This window comes from Mobula hypostoma, chromosome 4 (assembly GCF_963921235.1).
Source record: "Mobula hypostoma chromosome 4, sMobHyp1.1, whole genome shotgun sequence".
Taxonomy (NCBI): Eukaryota; Metazoa; Chordata; class Chondrichthyes; order Myliobatiformes; family Myliobatidae; genus Mobula; species Mobula hypostoma.
Window position 1 is genome coordinate 178094207 of NC_086100.1, and position 12603 is coordinate 178106809.

General features: G+C 43.2%; 1 protein-coding gene across 1 annotated transcript in view; it reads left to right on the top strand.

Annotated features, from left to right (window-relative positions):
- The first annotated feature begins 7442 nt into the window (after positions 1-7442).
- The window catches only part of LOC134345817 (leucine zipper putative tumor suppressor 3), a 234073-nt gene continuing 228912 nt past the window's right edge, over positions 7443-12603 (top strand). The window contains exon 1 of the mRNA XM_063047080.1: positions 7443-7939. The gene's annotated coding sequence lies outside the window, so the exon portion shown is untranslated. The remainder of the gene's footprint in view (positions 7940-12603) is intronic.

Sequence of the window (12603 nt, forward strand, 5' to 3'; positions counted from 1 at the left end):
CACCAGCAATCCAGGTTCAGTTCCTGCTGCTGCCTGTAAGGAGTTTGTATGCTCTCCCAGTTTCCTCCGGGTGCTCTAGTCTCCTACTACATTCCGAGGACAGTAGGTCAATTGGTCACATTTATAACTGGGCTGCATGAGCACATTGGGCTGGAAGAGTCTGTTACCATAAGAGACAGGAGCAGAATTAGGCCATTTGACCCATCCAGTCTGCTTCACCATTTCATCATGACTGATCCACCTTCCCTCTCAGCCCCATTCTACCTTCTCCCTGTATTCCTTCATGCCCTGGCCAATCAAGAATCTATCATCTTTTGCCTTAAATATACTGATTGGCCTCACCTCCACAGCTGCCCATGGCAACAAATTCCACAGATTCACCAGTCTCTGGCTGAAGAAATTTCTTCTCATCTCCGTTTTAAATAGGCACCCGTGTATTCTGATGCTGTGTCCTCTGGTCTTAGACTCTCCCACTATAGGAAGCTTCCACTCCACATCCTCTCTTATTTTTCACCATTTGATAGGTTTCAATGAGGTCAGTGAATTTCAGTGAAAACAGGCCCAGAGCCATCAAACGCTCTTCACATGACAAGCCGTTCAACCCTGGGATCATTTTCATTAACCTTTTTCTGTGCTGTATCCCTAAATAAATAAATAATATATTTTAAAAAGCATCCTGTACCGTCACTTTGTGCAACACATCACACTTGGCTGGATTAAACTCTGTTTGCAAACCTGCAGCTGATGTATATCCATCCCGCTGTATCCTTTGGCAATCCTGTACGCTCAACACAGCAACAAAGTAAAGAAAGACCATGAGAATAGAGCTGGCCATCTGGGCAGAGGCAAGACACTGGGACCGTGCACAAATCAAACGTAAAATCTAGTAAGTTAGCTTCTCTGTAACACTTTTTGAGGCTCCTGTGACTGCGGCGTACACACGTATATCTTAATGAGAACGGTTGCTACTCCATATCCTGTGAATGGGCTTGTGATAAACAGACTGCTCATTTAAAAATAGACAGCTCCATGTGAAACGAGCTGTCACAACAGTGTAGGAATCTTCCTTCGATTGTCTTAGAACAGAAGGAGTTTCACAAGGGACCTTTCCTACATGGTTACCGACCCACTGCAGTACCAAAGCTCCCCAAACATCTGTCCTGCCCTCATAAATTAAATGCATAATCGTTGAGCATACCCGAACAATAGCTGAAGAACAATAATAATAAAACTCAGGTCTGCGCAGCATGTTGTGTAGCATCTGTCAGGAGTAAAGGTCACATTGTGTGGTGTAGAGTACATTCATCAGAACTGACCTTCATCTAAAAAAAATAAACTCTCCGTTTCTCTCAACCGATTAAATTGGCAGCATGGATCACTGGATGTATCTGCTGCTGATAAAATTTATTCACTTAGAGACACTCTAGAGGCAGAAGGAAAAATAAGTGGAAAATAAATGTTAGCAAAGAGAAGGGGGATTTCTGCTGCTTGACTGTATCCTGCAGTTTAACAGTTGAATCCACTTGATGCTTTTAACCATGCTTATGTTTTCTGGTGTGAGCAAATGATTTGATGTGGCTTGTGACTGCGGGATGAGAGGAAATAAGACAGTGTTGTGGAAGTGTGGGTGGCTGTTTGGCATCGCAGTCCAATTTCCCCTTATCTCACTCAGTCTATCCATTTCAGCCTTGAAAGTTTCAATCCGTCCTATTCACAGACTTCTGTAGAAGACAGTTCAAAATTGCTGATGTTCTCTGTGTGAAGATGTACATCGTGATTTCATTCCTGGATAGGCCAGTTCCAATTTTTAAAATGCTTTGAATTCTTCCGCCAGAGAATAAAGAAGCTCAATCTTCACTAAGCAGTTTTAAAATCATTTTATATTGATCAGGTCGTCACTTTGTATTCTATGCAGAAGGGAACACTATTCAAGTGTATTCAACCTCTTTTTTAAAATGATTATTTTATTTATTTTTATTTAGAGATAGTATCGTTAATATGAAGGGCCTGTACTGTGCTGTACTGATCTGTGTTTGCTAATAGCTCCATCAACATATCACCATTTAAATGTCGAGAGTTCAATGTTTAAATTGTACCCAGAGGGAATGCCAGTGCTTTAATCTTTAAAAATTGTTGCTACTAACTACCAGGCCTAGCTATTTTGTGGTGCATTTATTTTTATTTATTTTTTAAAGAGGTATAGCATGGTAACAGACCCTTCCGGCCCCACGAACCTGCAGTGCCCATTTACACCCATGTGACCAATTAATGGACTAACTTGTACGTCTTTTGAATGTGGGAGGAAACTGGAGCACCTGGAGGAAAGCCACTTGATCGCAGGGAGAACGTACACTTCTTACAGACAGCGGCAGAATTGAACCTGCATCACAGGCTCTGTAATAACATTACATTAACGGCCATGTTACTGTGCCATCCCATATTGATATTCATTGTAACCGCAATATCGTGTGTAAGGCATGCTTCCAAAACACAATATTCTGATGCAATCCAATTAAAGCCCAACAAAACTGAAGCATACAATCCTCCTGTTGAATGTCAGTTCCTTGTAGGTAAAGATCAACATTTCATGTGTTTTTGATTGGCTTTGAACTTGCAGATCATCTTATAACAATTTGCTTCTCCACAACTCCGCTAATTTGTCTTTCTTGAATCTAAAGAGCGTGAGTTCACTCCTACACTGAATTTTATTTGCATGTTAACTAATTTACCTCAGTAAGTGAAACTCACAATAAAAACTGCAGATTCTGGAAATCTGGAAAATGGCAATTTTAAAAGCAGAAAATTCTTGAAAAACTCAGCAGGCCGGACAGCATCTGTGGAGAGAGAAACAGTCAATGTTTCAGGTCTGCAACATTTCAACACAATTTCCTTTATCGTGCTCTTTGGCACCATCCATCCAAACCATGTTGCAAAGTGAATCCCGGCTTTTGACTTTGTTCCAACCTTGAAGTAACAGTGCATAGACCAGCTTTTACCTGTTGTCTATTATGTATTTCTTAATTGGCCTTGAAAGAATATAGCATAAGCTGACCACAGCACATTGGCTGAATAATTAACAGGTAAAGTTGCAGTAACAGGGTTTTTAATCTGATATTAGGTGCAATACATAACTACTGAATCCCCAAAAAGAAGCTAAGACGTCCCAATGTTCAGTAAGTTAACGCTGGCCAATATATAAATAATCCTATCTTATTAGGCTGATTTTGATTTTGTGCTCACTTCATTCATAATCTCATCTTCATTAAACAGCTTCTAGAGGTCTTACATTTGATATGTAACATTCATAGAAGCTACCTAGTCAGCATACCAGTGACTTCTTCAAAAATATTCAACTAGTTAGCCAGACATTACTTACCCTCAGCAAAGCACATGAACTTTGAACAGAAACAACAGGAATTCTGCAGATGCTGGAAATTCCTCCAACTTTCAAATCCCTTGCTCACTCTTCCTTCAGTTAGTCCTGATGAAGAGTCTCGGCCTGAAACGTCGACTGCACCTCTTCCTACAGATACTGCCTGGCCTGCTGCGTTCACCAGCAACTTTTATGTATGTTGCTTGAACTTTGAACAGCTCAGATTTGTCCCAGTTCTCAGTCACTCAATTTTGTTTGCCCCGGCACGGTTTTCTGTTTTCCCGTTTGGAAGGTCTTAATACTTCCTTTGTATCCCTTGTTGCTTTTCATTATCTTCCAACTTGTTGTTTGTACCAATGTCAGACTGTTCTTTTGGCTTTATACTCTCTCTTGGTTCTGTTGGACACTGTTGCACACATGTATAGAGCTTATGGGATTAATAAAAAAATGTTTTGTGAAGTACTTCTTCCAATACTGAAGCCTGCAGATTTTCCTGCTAACAGTTCAAACCAGATAACTGAGGCCAGTCTATATTTCATATCTTCACTATTATCCTGACTGAAGACTTATTTCTTCACTCTTTCATTTCTTCCTGTTCAATCTCAAAACCAAGCCACTTATGGTTTGAAAGATGCCCTCTTACTCTCACTGTTAGGTTGTTGAGTAGTTCAGGCTTATTATTTGTCATTAAATTTACTGTAGCTTAATGCTGATGGTAGTCCTAAACAGCTGGGATGGATCTTGCTATAAGAATAATGTCACTTTAACCTTGCAAACCATTAGTGCTGCATAATTAACCATCAAATTCAGTGCAGTAAGTGAAACACCATGAGTTGTGAATCTCTACACTTGGTTGATTCAAACTCCGTGGCTACTTTATTTGGTACCTCCTGTACCTAAGAAAGTGGCCACTGTGTGTACGTTAGTGGTCTTTTGCTGTGTAGTACACCCACTTCAAGATTCAACATTTTGTGCATTCAGAGATGTTCTTCTGCTCGCCGCTCTTGTTAAGCGTGGTTATTTGAGTTACTGTCCCTTTCATTTCTGCTTGAACCAGTCTGGCCATCCTCCTCTGACCTCTCTCATTAATAAGGAGCTTTTGCCCACATAACTGCCACTCACTGGATATTTTTAGTTTTTCTCACCATTCTCTGTAAACTCCACAGAGAGTTGTGCATGAAAATCTCAGGTGGTCAGCAGATTCTGAGATACTCAAACCACCCTGTCTGACACCAACAGAGATTCCACGGTCAAAGTCACTTAGATCACATTTTCTTCCCCATTCTCTTGTTTGCTCTGAACAACAGGACCACGTGACCATTTCTGTTCGCTTTTATGCATTGAGTTGCTGCCAGCTGATTGGCTGCTTAGAGGAAGTGTACACATTTACCTTATAAAGTAGCCACTGAGTATATGTCATTCTGCTGTTTGCTTCCCAACAGATTAAGTATTTGCTGACTTGGGAAGTTAATTGCCCACCTTGAAGTAACAATGCAGTCTCTTATATGCTGACTGGTGGTGTGCTGCAGGGATCAGTGCTAGGTCTGTTGTTATTTCACATCTATATTAAAAATTTAGGTGTTAATGTGGTAATGTGTAACTGCAAATTTGTGGATGACACTAAAATTGGAGTGTAGTGAACAGTGAGGAAAGCTATCAAAGCTTATAGCGGGATCTGGAACTGCTAGGAAAATGGGCAGAAAATTAGCAGATGGAATTTAATGCAGAAAATGTGAAGTGTTGCGTTATGGGAGGACAAATCAGTGTTAGACTTATACAGTGAATGTTAGTGCTGGCACATGGCCAATTGGTGAAGGCGTCAGTCTAGTCATCTGAAGGTCGCTAGTTCGAGCCTCAGCTGAGGCAGTGTGTTGTGTCCTTGAGCAAGGCACTTAACCACACATTGCTCTGCGATGACATCGGTGCCAAGCCGTATCGACCCTAGTGCCCTTCCCTTGGACAACATCGGTGGCGTGAAGAGGGGAGACTTGCAGCATGGGCAACTGCCAGTCTTACATACAACTTTGCCCAGGCCTGCGCCCTGGAAACCTTCCAAGGTGCAAATCCATGGTCTCACGAGACTAACGGATGCCTATAATATATATTAGTGTTCTGAAGTGTGCAGTAGAGCAAAGGAACCTGGGAATGCAGACCCATATGAATGCCTCACCCTCCCACTTTCAAATTTCTTACTATCTCTTCTTTCAGTTAGTCCTGACAAAGGGTCCCGGCCTGAAACGTCGACTGTACCTCTTCCTATATATAGATGCTGTCTGACCTGCCACGTTTGTGTGTTGCTTGAATTTCCAGCATCGGCAGATTTCCTCATGACTGAGTACAGGAGTTGGAATATTATGTTGAAATTGTATAACATGCTTTAGGGGAGATCTTATATTGGTATACAAAATTATGAGGACTATAGATAGGGTGCAGGCTTTTTTTTATATCAGGTTGGGTGAGACAAGAACAAGAGGTTATAGGATGAGGGTGAAAGATAAATTTGAGGGGGATCTTCTTCACTCAGAGGGTGGTTAAGTGTGAACTGAGCTGCTGCGGAAGAGATAGACGTGCGTCCAATTGTAACATTTAGGAGAAGTTTGGAGAGGTACTTGGATGAGAGAGGTATGGAGGGCTACGATCCGGGCGCAGCTAGATGGAACTAAGAGGAAGACCAAGCTAGCGTGTACGTGCCATGAGGAATGAATCACGCTAGCAGCTCTCTTTGAGGTTTGTGAAGATTCAGCATGTCATCTAAAACTTTTGACAAACTTCTACAGATGCGTGCAGTATACTGACTGGTATGGAAACACCAATGCCCTTGAACAGAAATGCCTACAAAAAGTAGTGGATACAGTCCAGTCCATCACAGATACAGCCCTCCCCTCATTGAACACATCTACATGGAGCACTGTTGTAGGAAAGCAGCATCCATCTTCAGACCCCCACTGCTGCAATCAGGAAGAAAGTACAGGAGCTCAGGACCCACACCATCAGGTTCAGGAACAATTATTACCCCTCAACCATCAGGCTCTTGAGCCAGAGGGGACAACTTCATTCAATCCCTTCACCGAACTGCTCCCAGAACCCACAAACTCATTTTCAAGGACTCTTCATCTCATGTTCCCAATGTTTATTGCTTATTTATTTACTTATAATAATTATTTTGTGTTTTTTTGTATTCACACAGCTTGTTGTCTTTCGCACATTGGTTGTTTGTCAGTATTGCTGTGTGCAGTCTTTCATTGATTCTATTGTGTTTCTTGCATTTACTGTGAATGCCCACAAGAAAATGTATCTCGGTTTGTATATGGCAATATGTGTGTACTTTGATAATATACCTGCTTTTAACTTTGAACAAGATAAGCCGAAGGGCCTGTTTCTATGCTGTAGTCCTTACTTCCTTAGAGATGGAGGGCAGTAACAGGCCCGAGTTGGTGCCACGCAGTCATATCCATGTGACCCATTAACCTCCTAACCCGTAGTCTTTGGGGTGTGGGTGGAAACCAGAGGAAACACACACCGTCACAGCCTGGGAAGATGTACAAACTCCTTACAGAGAGTGGCAGGAATTGATGCTGGCAGGCTGGCGCTGCGATAGCCGCTACCCCGCTGTACCGTTATAGCAGACAAATTAAAATCAACTGACCAAAATTAGGGCGGGGTGGGGGGGGGACTTGGGAGAGATAGGATCGACGGAAAAATTTGGAAAAGGCTTGGTCCCTTCCCCCTTCGTTCCACCCAGAATAACTGTGTTGGCTAAATCTTTGACCTGCTGCCTGCTCTCAACACTGAACACCAGCCTTTCGGAATCTCCCTGTGCTTTGTGAGATCACCGAGTCTTTACCTTCTTCGCAAACCCGGGTCTCTCAGTGACTGGTGTGTTGCCTGCTGGACTGGCCCACTCTAAAATAAGATTCCCTTTTCAACCCACCGCGCTGCATTAGACGCGGGCCGTAGCCACCTTGTCACACATCACACCCTTTCTTTTCACCCTCGTACATTTATCATGGCAGCCTGCAGGACAACGATAAGCCTAACAGTTCCGACTGCAATGCCTTAGAAGGACAGCGCAAGTTAGCGCGAGCAAACTGTACTTGGGTCACGACAGGAGCTGCCAAGCGAGTGAAGAGGTTGAATTTTCCAGAAATGTTACAATTGTTTTCTCTCTCCTCATCGACCAGCCTAGAGTTAAAGTAGATCGCTGCCACACTGTCTTGGCTCGCTTTGCAGGCTCGGGGACGTGCGAGAGGCAAGTCCTGCCTGTTAAATCGGCATTGCACTCAGGGAAGGAGCAGCTCTGGTCACGGACGCTGGCTGAGCGAAGGTGTGGGGCTGCTTTGCCATCGAGGGATGACGGCTTGCAGGAGCTGATAGGCTGGTGCAAGGCTGGAGGCAGGACCTGGGCTGCTACCGTGCGAATGTCCACACTTGACAATTCGCCACCAACAGCACAGCCGGAGGAGCCCGCGAGAAGCTCCCTCCTCCTCGGGAGGGGTTTTCTTTGAGAGACTCTTGACCTGATCGCAAGCGAACAACTTTGCCCTCACCGCAGGATGTACCTCAATGGTGAGTACTCCTCCCCCTCTACACCCACCCCGTGACTAACAAAAGGACGTCTTAATAACGCGCACCCGACTACTTTTGGTACGGACGGTGGATTTAAGTTGGTCCCAAGTTTAGCAGTTAAACTGACTTAGAGATGATTGCAGAGCCGTGACAGGTGGGGAATATTTTAAGGGCGTGAAACAGAGGCTTTGCTTCTAAGAATACCGGATCTGTTGCACGGAATGTGAATTGAGGACTTTCGTTTATACCTGTTCAGCTGGGCTCATTTTAAACCCTGTTTGAAATTAGCTGCAAAATCAACGCTGAACGAAGCAGGTAATACTGAATGTGGTTCTCATCTGGGCGCGATGTACGTTCGGCTCTCTGGCCTCGGTGATGTAAGCGGATTGTGTACGTGATCTGATTTAAAGGGACTCTCAACTTGTCCGCTCTCCTGAAAGGAAGGCAGAGCTCCACTGCACTGCACCATTTGTATGTTTTATTATATTTTAAATCAGACCACGATGTGAATGCAACTAACCTTTATTTTAAATCAGCGCAGTAGCTGCCCTGGCGGTGTGCTACTCTCCTAGCCCGCTCTCCCGATTTTAAGCGGGAGGTCACGTCAGGTGACGGCTTCTTAATTCTGGTTGAAAGGAAACCTCTGGCTTGCGTTGGGGATTAGGGTGATGGGCGAAGGACATTGGTTTACACATCGGTGGAACTTTATGGTTGGGATTGGTATCAGGAAACATTGCCTTTATTTCGCTGGTTTCCGTGGTTGAATTATTTTTGGGAGGAGCCTGGTGACTAAAGTGATGCAAGTCACGCCTGTACCAAAAGCGAGGATCGAGCCCCATACAATCATTTTCCGAAATAAGTGATGTTAATTAAAGTTTGCAGTCACTGGGCAAATTATATTTTTATCTACCCATCCAATTCTATTAAGAGCGATATAGGTTAACTGAAGATTAAAATGTATTTAAAAACGAATCCATGTCAGTTACCTTTGTTTTTTGCTCTCAATGTCATGTCGACTTGACTGATGATCTTCTCCAGATCGACGGTTTCTGTGACAATGCTTGAAGGAAACAGCGTCCTGCCGAAGGATATCAAAATATTGGGAGGTTTGACGACGTTTGAAGCAGTCTGCAGTTAAGGGCACATTTTAGAATATAATATCATGGTAAAATTATGACAGCACCGGACCCATTATTGTTCTTAGTTTCATTCTTTCCGTGTAACCTTTCAAGGGCCTGTCCACTTCCTTTTGGAGATATTAATTCGACCTCCATACCCCGAGCTGACGGTGAGCTGCGGATCACGTTGGTCGGCGTGGACTTGCATCCATGTCCTATTGCTCTTTGATTCAAACCTTTCGGGAGTGTTGATTCTTTTCATCACCCTTGAACCTTTTGCCCAAAATTTTCATTTTGTGCTGGTTGGTCCTCAAGCCACCTACCAATGGGGATAGCTTGCTTTGAGTTGAACATGACCTTGTACCATCCCTCCAACCCTTGAATACCTGCAAGAAAATGAATCTCAGGGTAGTATATGGTGACACACAGTACGTGTAGATACTTTGATAATAAATTTACTCTGAAGCTTGAACCTTGAATAAATCTTCTTTGCTCCAAAGAGAACACTCCAGCTTCTGTTTACCCCCAGGGGTTCCCAACCTGGGGCCCATAGACCTCTTGCTTCATGGTATTGGTCCATGGTGTTAAAAGTTTTGGAGCTCCTGGGTTACCTGAAATCTTTGATTCTTGAAGGATCAAAGGCAGCTGAAAAAAATCAGCAAAGAATTTTCTTTTCCATAACTTCTCCACTTCTGGTCTAAAGACCATAAAGACCGTAAGACATAGGAGCAAAATTGGGCCATTCAGCCCATCGAATATGCTCCACCATTCCATCATGTCTGATCCTGGATCCCATTCAGTCCCATACACCTGCCTTCTCGCCATATCCTTTGAAACCCTGACCGATCAGGAAACAATCAACTTCTGCCTTAAGTATATGCACAGACTTGGCCTCCACTGCTCTTTGTGGCAGAGAATTCCACAGATTTACTATTCTCCAGCTAAAAAAACTCCTCCTTATCTCTGTTCTAAAGGGTCGCCCTCAATTTTGAGGCTGGGCCCTCTAGTTCTGGATACCCCCACCATCAGAAACATCCTCTCCACATCCACCCTATCTCGTCCTTTCAATATTAGGTAGGTTTCTGTGAGATTTCCCCCCTCCAACATTCTTCTAAGTTCCAGTGAGTACAGGCACAAAGCTGCCAAACACTCCTCATATGTTAACTCCTGCATTCCTGGAATCATCCTCGTGAATGTCCTCTGGACCCTCTCCAATGACAACACATCCTTTCTGCGATAAGGGGCCCAAAACTGTTGACAATACTCCAAGTGCAGCCTGACTAGTGTCTTAAAAAGGCTCAGCATTATCTTCTTGCTTTTATATTCTGTTCCCCTTGATACAAATGCTAACATTGCATTTGCCTTCTTTACCACAGACTCAACCTGTAAATTAACCTTCTGGGAGTCTTGCACGAGGACTCCTAAGTCCCCCTGCACCTTTGATGTTTGAACCTTCTCCCCATTTAGATAATAGTCCACACTATTTTTCCTTTTACCAAAATGCATTATCACACATTTTCCAACACTGTATTTCATCTGCCATTTTTGCCCATTCTTCCAATTTGTCTAAGTCCTGCTGCAATCGCATTGCTTCCTCAGCACTACCTACCCCTCCACCCATCTTCGTATCATCTGCAAACTTTGCCACAAAGACAACAATTCCATTATCTAGATCACTGACAAACAATGTGAAAAGTAGCGGTCCCAATCCAGACCCCTGAGGAACACCTCTAGTCACTGGCAGCCAACTAGAAAAGGCCCCCTTTTTATTCCCACTCGCTGCCTCCTGCCTGTCAGCCAATCCGCTATCCATGCCAGTATCTTTCCTGTAACACCATAGGATTTTATCTTGTTCAGAACCCTCGTGTGGTAGCTTATCAAATGTCTTCTGAAAATCCAAGTAAATGACATCCATTGCCTCTCCTTTGTCTACCCTGCTTGTTACTTCCTTGAAGACTTTAACAGATTTGTTATACAAGATTTCCCTTTACAGAAACCATGCTAACTTCGACTTATTTCATCATTAGTCTCCAAATACCTTGAAACCTCATTGTTAATAATAGACTCCAACACTTTCCCAACTTCTTTGGTTAGGCTAGCTGACCTATAATTTCCTTTTTTTTTTGCCTTCCTCCCTTCTTAAAGAGTGGAGTGACATTTGCAATCTTCCAGTCCTCCGGGACCTTGCCAGAATCGTGATTCTTGAAAGGTCATGGCCGATGCATCCATTATCTCTTCAGCAACCTCTCTCAGGACTCTGAGATGTAGTTCATCTGGCCCAGGTGATTTATCCACCTTAAGACCTTTGAGTTTGCCTAATACTTTTTCCTTTGTAATAGCAATGGCACTCACTCCTGCTCTCCGACACCCACGGACCACTTGCACACTGCTAGTGTCTTCCACAGTGAAGACAGATGCAAAATACCCATTAAGTTCATCTGCCATTTCTTTGCCCCCATTACTACTTCACCAACATAATTTTCCAGTGGTCCAATATGAACTCTCACCTCCCTTTTACACTTTATATAACGGAAAAAAACTTTTGGTATTCTTTATATTATTGGCTTGTCTGCCCTCATATTTCAACTTTTCCCTTCTTATAGCTTTTTTAGTTGCCTTTTGTTGGATTTTAAAAGCTTCGAAATCACCCAATTTCCCACTTACTTTTGCTATTTTGTATGCCATTTCCATGGCTTTTATGCAGTCCTTAACTTCCTTGGTCAGCCACGGTTGCCTACCCCTGCCATTTGAGAACTTCTACCTCTGTGGAACATATCTTTCATGTGCCTTATGAACTATTCCCGGAAACTTCAGCCATCTCTGCTCTGCCGTCGTCTCCACCAGTATCCTTCTCCAATCCACTTAGACAATCTCCTCTCTCGTGCCTCTGTAATTTCCTTTATTCCATTGTGATATAGATACATGTGAGTTATGCTTCTCCCTGTCAAATTGCAGTAAGAATTCAATCATAACGATCATGGCCTCCTAAGGGTTCCTTTATGTTAAGCTCCCTAATAAGATCTGGATTATTACACAACACCCAAACTAATATGGCTTTTCCCCGTGTAGGCTCAAGCACAAGCTGCTCTAAAGAGCCATCTTGTAGGGACTCAACAAATTCCCTCTTTTGCGATCCGACACCAAGCAAATTTTCCAAATCCCTTTGCATATTGAAGTTCTCCATTACAATTGTGACATTACCCTTATTACACGTTATTTTCCAGCTCCCTCTGCAACCTCAACCCCACATCTTGGCTACTGTTTGGAGGCCTGCATGTGATTCCCTTAATTTTTTTTTACACTTGCAATTTCTTAACTCCACACACAAAGATTCAACATTCTCTGGTCCTATGTCACCTCTTTCTAAAGATGTAATTCCATCTCTTACCAACAGAGCCACACCACCGCCGATGCCTTCCTGCCTGTCCTTTCGATACAAAGTATATCCTTTGATGTTAAGCTCCCAACTATGGCCTTTCAGCCATGGCAAATGTATTTTGTAACTTTTATATAAAATTACAGCTGGGAAATGGGTCTTGATGTCTA